At 37.6% G+C, this 6538-nt stretch overlaps 1 non-coding gene across 1 annotated transcript; it reads left to right on the forward strand.

Moving 5' to 3' along the window:
• The first annotated feature begins 4866 nt into the window (after positions 1 to 4866).
• On the forward strand, positions 4867 to 4973 carry LOC140852693 (small nucleolar RNA R71). The gene has a single exon (XR_012135595.1). It is a non-coding gene; the product is annotated as a small nucleolar RNA R71 (small nucleolar RNA).
• Positions 4974 to 6538: the final 1565 nt, after the last annotated feature.

Raw genomic sequence — 6538 nt, forward strand, 5'->3', positions numbered from 1 at the left:
AAGATAACACCATTACTTGGGTTTTCAATCTCAACAGCCCCGTGTGAAAAAACTTCCTTTACTAAAAATGGTCCTGTCCATCTAGACCTAAGCTTTCCTGGAAACAGATGTAATCTAGAGTTATATAAGAGCACCTTTTGTCCGATATTGAAAGTTTTTCTTATAATTGATTGATCATGAAATGCTTTGGTTCGTTCCTTGTATATCCTTGCATTTTCATAGGCTTCATTTCTAAGTTCTTCTAATTCATTCAATTGAAGCTTCCTATGGTTTCCAGCATCGTTCAAATTTGTATTTAGTTGTTTGATGGCCCACATGGCTTTGTGTTCTATCTCAATAGGCAAGTGACATGGTTTACCAAACACAATCCTATAAGGAGACATTCCTAGATTGGTCTTGAAAGCGGTTCGGTATGCCCAAAGTGCATCAATTAATTTTAAAGACCAATCCTTTCTATTGGCATTAACAGTTTTTTCAGGATCTGTTTGATTTGTCGGTTTGACACTTCAACTTGCCCACTAGTTTGAGGATGATATGGTGTGGCCAATTTGTGGGTGACATTATACTTTTTCATCAATGTTGCAAAAGGTCGGTTACAAAAATGGGTTCCCCGATCACTAATGATTGCCCTAGGAATACCGAAACGGGAGAGAATATTTTCTTTAAGAAACTTAATGACCATTTTGCTATCGGGTGTTCTACATGTAATTGCTTCTACCCATTTTGAAACATAATCAACTGCTACTAGAATATATTCATTTCCAAAGGAATTTGGAAATGGTCCCATGAAATCGATACCCCAAACATCAAAAACTTCAACTACCAAGATTGGGTTGAGTGGCATCATGTGTCGCTTGGTGATTCGGCCCATTTTCTGACATTGAGCACAATTTTTACAATATTCGTGAGCATCCTTAAACAAATTGGGCCAATAAAAACCACATTGGAGAACCTTAGCAGCAGTTTTCTTAGACGCGAAGTGACCCCCACATGCTTGATCATGACAAAAAGATAAAATATTCATGACTTCGTTATCTGGGATACACCTTCTAATAATTTGATCAGGACATTGTTTAAAAAGATAAGGATCATCCCAAATGAAATACTTCACTTGGGCAAAGAATTTATATTTATCCTGCTTAGTCCAATGAGAAGGTATCTTGCCTATGGCTAAATAATTTACAATATCAGCAAACCAAGGTTCAGTAGACAAAGACATGAGTTGCTCATCTGGGAAAGATTCATTGATGGGTGGTTCACTAGATGGTGCAACTGGAATTCGGGACAAATGATCTGCTACAACGTTCTCAGTGCCTTTCTTGTCCCTAATTTCTAGGTCAAATTCTTGAAGGAGCAAAATCCATCTGATTAAACGTGCCTTGGCATCCTTCTTTGCTAGGAGATGTCTAATGGCTGAGTGATCGGTGTAAACAATGGTGTGGGTCCCAACCAAATAAGATCTAAATTTCTCTAAAGCAAAGACAACGGCAAGGAACTCCTTCTCAGTTGTGGTGTAGTTAAGCTGCGCATCATTTAAGGTTTTACTTGCATAATATATCACTCTAGGCAGCTTATTTATTCGTTGACCTAAGATTGCGCCCACAACATGATCGGACGCATCACACATTAATTCAAATGGTTCAGATCAGACAGGAGGATGAATGATTGGAGCTGATACAAGTGCATTTTTTAGAAATTCAAAGGATTCCAAGCACTCATGAGTAAATTCAAATTTAGTATCCTTTGCCAAAAGATTAGTCAGTGGACGTGCTACTTTGCTAAAGTTGGCAATAAACCTTCTATAGAATCCAGCATGACCTAAAAATGAACGTATTTCTTTCACAGATTTAGGTGGTGGAAGACTTGCAATTAGATCTATTTTGGCCTTGTCCACTTCAATCCCCTTTTTAGAAATGACATGGCCAAGAACTATTCCCTGTTTGACCATAAACTGACATTTTTCCCAGTTGAGAACTAGGTGCTTCTCCTTAATCGTTCTAGAACTAATTGCAGGTGATTCAGACACTCGGAGAAGGTTAGACCAAAAACAGAAAAGTCATCCATAAAAATTTCTAGAAATCGTTCTATCATATCTGAAAATATGCTGATCATGCATCTCTGAAAGGTTGCGTGCATTAATAGTCCAGTTAGCATCCATGACCATAAATGACATTTTCCCAGTTGAGAATAGGTGCTTTCTTACATCTTCTAGAACTAATTGCAGTGATTCAACACTCGGAGAAGTTAGACCAAAAACAGAAAAGTCATCCATAAAAATTCTAGAAATCGTTCTATCATATCTGAAAATATGCTGATCATGCATCTCTGAAAGGTTGCCGGTGCATTACATAGTCCAAAGGGCATTCGTCTATAGGCAAAAGTACCAAATGGACAGGTGAATGTAGTCTTTTCTTGATCTTCAGCGGCTATGGGGATCTGGTTGTAACCGGAGTATCCATCAAGAAAACAGTAAAACTCTTATCCGGCTAGTCTTTCCAACATTTGATCAATAAATGACAAAGGAAAGTGATCTTTCCTTGTCGCAGCATTCAACTTTCTATAGTCTATACAACCCTCCATCCCGTTTGGGTCCTAGTTGGGATAAGTTCGTTTGCATCATTTTGGACCACTGTTACCCCAGATTTCTTGGGTACTACTTGAACTGGGCTTACCCAAGAGCTATCAGAAATAGGATAAATTATTCTACTATCTAGGAGTTTCAGAATCTCCTTTTTAACTACATCCTTCATAACTGGATTAAGCCTTCTTTGGGCTTCTCTTGTTGGTTTAGCCTCTTCCTCTAAGTATATTCTATGTTGAACTATAGAAGGGCTTATTCCTTTGATATCTGCTATGGTCCAACCTATTGCCTCTTGATTTGCTTTTAGAACTGACAATAACTCCTCCTCTTGCTTGGGATCTAGGTCTGATGCAATAATTACAGGCAAAGTTTCTTTGGGTCCTAGATATGCATACTTGAGATGTTCTGGGAGGGGCTTCAGTTCTAAAATGGGTGCTTCCTCTATCGATGGTTTAGGTGATGAGTTCACCATCTCAATGATTGGTACAGTAGGAAGTGTCGATTCCTGATTAATCTGATTTTCTTTAAGTATTTCATTGACATCCTCAGACTCATGGATTAACCAGGGGTTAGACTCTAGGTCGACTTCATCATCACTAATGTCAATGGATTCATAAATACCATCTTGGACTACATTGACATCAGCATGAGAAGAGGATTCCTGTTCTAAGTTAAAAACATTAAGCTCAATGGTCATATTCCCAAAGGATAACTTCATTAGACCATTTCGACAATTGATTTCAGCATTGGCCGTAGCTAAGAATGGTCTTCCTAAAATGACAGGTATATGTCCTTTAGGATTCGCAACTGGCTCAGTCTCTAAAACAATAAAATCTACAGGAAAAATGAAATTTTCAACCTTTATCAGAACATCCTCGACCATTCCCTTAGGGATCCTGAGAGATCTATCGGCTAACTGTAATGTGATCCCAGTAGGTTGAAGTTTTTCTAATCCTAGTTGTTCATACACCGAATATGGAAGGATATTCACACTAGCTCCTAGATCTAGCAAGGCCTTTTTTATATTGGTTTCTCCAATAACACAAGAAATTGTTGGAGCTCCAGGGTCCTTATATTTAATTGGCACATGGCTAGATAGGTATGAACTGACACTTGCAGCCAAAAATGCTTTCTTTGGTACATTAGTGGTCCTTTTCCTAGTGCAGAGATCTTTTAAAAATTTGGCATAAGTTGGAACCTGATGGATTATATCTAAAAGAGGAATATTAACTTGGACTTGTTTAAATACCTCTAAAATTTTGTCTAAATGTTCAGATTTATTGGATTTCAGTCTGTTTGGAAAAGGAGCTCTAGGACTTTTAAGTACTGGACTAGGTGAATTTTCAGTTTCTGGTGCTTGAGGTTGAAAGGTAGTAGTTTTAGAAGGTGACTCGGCAGATGAGTCATCTATATCATCAAGTGCAACTACCTTATTGTCTATTTGTTTTCCTGATCTTAAGGTATGAATGGCATTTATACCATTAACTTGGTTTCCTTGTTGGGGTCGTGGACCATTTTGGTTCCTAGGATTTGGCTCATGTTGGCTAGGTAACCTACCATGTTCTCGTTCACTAATGGTCGAAGCCAGCTGACTTACTTGCATTTCCAGACGGGCTATAGCTTGGGTGTTATTATTTATGAGTTGACCCGTAGTTTGCATAAAGCTGGTATGTGTTTTCATCATGGCTTCTAGGCTTTTCTCTAAAGAGGTAATTTTTTTGTCATTATCATGGAAGCCTGGCGGGTTGTTCATCACTGGATTGGACCTTAGATTTTGCTGATTGAAATTTGGATTACCTACATTAGGATTCTGGGACCATGAGAAATTCGGGTGATTCCTCCAACCTGGGTTATATGTGGGTGCATAAGGATTGTTCAATGGTCCTTGATAGGTGGCATTCACCTGTGCACACTCATTCGAGTAGGAACATTCTTCTAAGACATGGTCTGGTGCATTGCACCCTTTACACATGGGTGCAGATATTTGATTTACATTGGCTGGTCTCTGTAATTCTAAGGCTTCCAATCTACGTGTTAAGGTTGCAATCTTGGCCTCTGATGCTAGGGTTGGTTGAATTTGATGCATTCCTCCTCTTGAAGGTGTAGCTTTATCAGGTTCCCTAGTTGTTTCCCACTGTAAATTTTTCTCGGCTAGGTCTTCTAAGAATTGCCAAGCTTCAGTAGTTTCTTTGTCCATAAATTGGCCTTGGCACATGGACTCTAGCATGGTTCTTGAGTTTGAATCTAACCCCTCATAGATGATCTGGCATAGTCTCCAAGTTTCTATTCCATGGTGTGGGCATTGGGTCAAAAGATTCTTGAAACGATCAAAGTACTTCCAAAATGATTCACCAGCTAGTTGGTAAAATTGATTTATTTCATTCCTAATCCTAGCTGTTTTATGATGGGGGAAATACTTTTTTAAAAATGTTCTCACAAAGCCCTCCCAAGTAGTGACAGAATAGTTTGGCAGACTATAAAGCCACTTCTTAGCATTGTCCTTAAGGGCAAAGTTGATTAATCTAAGTTTGACCTCATCCTCTGTTAATTGCAGTTTCATGGTTGCACATACCTCCTCAAATTCTCTAATAAATATATAAGCATCTTCTAATCCTGTGAATTTTGGAAGCATATTTATGATTTGAGGTTTGATTTCAAAATTGTTAGCTGTGGGTTGTGGCAACCTGATACAAGATGGTTGGATGGAGCCAACTGGATAACACAAATCCTTAAGGGTCATGGGTTGGATTGGTTCAGCCATTGGAACAACAGGAATTGACTCAATTCTAACTAGACGACCCGACACTCTTCTCCACACACGAGGTGTACGGTTCTCGATGTTTATACAATTTTTTTTTTTTTTTTTATAAAATTTTTTATGTATAAGGAAAAGAAAGAAAAGAGAAAAAGTTCTAAAGAGAAGATCCTAAGGAGTCCTAAATCTAAAGAAAAGTAACCAAATTAATTTAAATTTTAAATTTTTTTTTTTTTTCAAACAAGTGAATCAATAAATTAAACTCAATCTATCCTAGGGTTAACCTAAATCTAGACAGCTCCTAACTGTTCCAAGATGACCCTTCAAACCTTCCAAGTGGAGATTGATCAACTAGTTAGCCAGGTAAGTATAAGAGGTGGGAGGTTCACTCATCGTTGCCTTTCTAGACACCAAACGAGTTGGCCAGGCCAGCAATTGAACCAATTTAACAAACCACCCTCAGGGACTTGCCTAGACACCAACTAATCAAACAACTCAAACTTGGTAGAACTCTTAGGGTTCCTTGTCCTATTGAGCTCGAATTCCTTAAGGTTGACGTCTAATTGATTTTAAGATTAAAAGTCTAGGTAATGCAATATGATGGAGATGGTTTTTGGGCTAAGGAAGGGTAATGAAATCCCCACCTTATCTTGTTAATGGGTTGATGCCCTTAGATTAATTATGAAAATGCAAATACAAATAAACAAGATGACCAAGAATGTAAAAGATTTTAATTTAGAATTTTTTTTTTATTTTGATATTTTACTTCACGATTATGAAATATCTTTTGTTTTGTTTTATATTTTTTTTTTTTTTTGTGATTAAGTAAATTCAAATGATTAGGTCTAAAAGCAAAAGTAATTAACTAAAAATAATAAAAGAGAAATTAGAAGCGTACCTGAGTTTTCCAGCAATCACCAACTAAATATAGAAACCTAAAGAAAAAAAAAAAGAGAGTTATAACGCACGAAGAACAAATATTTGAAAATAATTTAAAACGCCAGATCCCCGGCAACGGCGCCAAAAACTTGATGTGCAAATCTTAAAATTTGTAAATAAAACCGCAAGCGCACGGTGTGCAGAGTAGCACGACCAGCGAGTACGGGTCGATCCCACAGAGACTTGGTTTTTAAAATAATTTTCAAATCTATGCTCAAGCGAGCTTTAACAAAAATCGAAAGTCGAAAGTTATTTGCTAAAGA

The sequence above is a fragment of the Elaeis guineensis genome, chromosome 11 (assembly GCF_000442705.2).
Source record: "Elaeis guineensis isolate ETL-2024a chromosome 11, EG11, whole genome shotgun sequence".
In the NCBI taxonomy this organism is placed as follows: Eukaryota; Viridiplantae; Streptophyta; class Magnoliopsida; order Arecales; family Arecaceae; genus Elaeis; species Elaeis guineensis.